Source organism: Aplysia californica, unplaced genomic scaffold (assembly GCF_000002075.1).
Source record: "Aplysia californica isolate F4 #8 unplaced genomic scaffold, AplCal3.0 scaffold00452, whole genome shotgun sequence".
Classification (NCBI taxonomy): Eukaryota; Metazoa; Mollusca; class Gastropoda; order Aplysiida; family Aplysiidae; genus Aplysia; species Aplysia californica.
The window spans coordinates 63,448-64,807 of NW_004797722.1; the positions used below are offsets into that span (position 1 = coordinate 63,448).

General features: G+C 44.0%; 1 long non-coding RNA gene across 1 annotated transcript in view; it reads right to left on the reverse strand.

Moving 5' to 3' along the window:
• Positions 1-196: 196 nt before the first annotated feature.
• The window catches only part of LOC101856119, a 26,681-nt gene continuing 25,517 nt past the window's right edge, over positions 197-1,360 (reverse strand). The window contains exon 3 of the long non-coding RNA XR_220792.3: positions 197-321. This is a non-coding gene — a long non-coding RNA (uncharacterized LOC101856119). The remainder of the gene's footprint in view (positions 322-1,360) is intronic.

Below are 1,360 nucleotides of genomic sequence, written 5' to 3' on the forward strand. Positions count from 1 at the left end.
ACTCGCACACGCGCAGACTCTCTCTTTCCCTCTCTTGCTTTCTCTCTCTCTCCCTCTCCCTTTCTCTCTCTCTCTCTCTCTCTCTCTCTCTTTCTCTCTCTCTCTCTCTCGCCCTGTCTCTTTCTCTTGACAGACAGGCAAAGAAACAGACAGGCAGACAGATACACAGACAGACAGAGAGACAGACAGACAGACAGATAGACAGACAAGGCTGCCATTGGATAGACAAACCACAACAAGCTGAACTTGTAACTCACCAGATCTGACTGAGAACTGTAAGAGATAATCCAGACTTGAGCAGTAAATCCCTCACGCCTTCACCTGTGGATATTCCAAAACAAAAAATGGTGAAACTGTATAGGTTTAACACCCCTAACAATACTATTGGATGAAATGGTGAAATGGTATAGGTTTAACGCCCCTATCAACACTATTAGGTTATTCAAGAGGCGGGACCTCCTAGTTTAACAAACGTCCATCTCCGAAAGGACAGAGCTACATGGGAAATTCGTGTTAAGTGCTAGTCCAAAGGGCAAAATGTTGGACCGATTCGAGCTGAGACTCGAACTACCGAACCAGCATTCTCACGAGTATGGGTCCGGTAGCCTAACCACTAGGCCACCGAGGCCACGTCGTGGATATCCAAAAAGTGGGAAACTTTAAAAAGGCATGCAACACAAATGCAGCTACGAAAAAACAATAAGTAGAGATAAATAAAGAAATCTCCACTTTATTGGCCCTCTTGGGAAATTTCTTCTGCAATGGCGTATGTAAATACGCCAATAAACGAATAAATGGTGTATGCATTCACAACAGCAAAAACAGACGATCCACAGTCTGTTGCTGGTTGTCCCAGTGCCCCACCCTGATTTTGGGCTTGGGTTATCGTGTCTTACTCCCCGGTGACCATCCACCTAAATACCGAATGACCTTAAACCCTGGAATTAGAGCTGGGCAAAAAATCCATTCCGGAACCGATTCCCACGATTAATGCCACGGGAAGAAAAGTACCGACTCCTTTTTAGGAAAACCAAAGGATCTTCTTTTTTTTTTTTTTGAATTTATGTTTGAAAAATAAAAGTTGATACTTCTTAGTGTTCCGAAATCAATGTTATCCTAAATCCCGAGGATGTTCGGAGCCAATTAGGTAACCACCGGAAGAAATCACATCGTTACAAAGTGAGTAACTGGATTCGGGGTCGATTCCTACGATTCCTAGCTTTCAACAATCGGGAACCAAACCGCCCAGCACTACTGGAAGTGTGTACTAGGCTAAGTAAGTTCCGAATGGAGAGTTAAAGTTAGCGGTAAAAACTTACTTGAGCCCTCCATTCCAAACTTACTTCACCCAGTACGCACT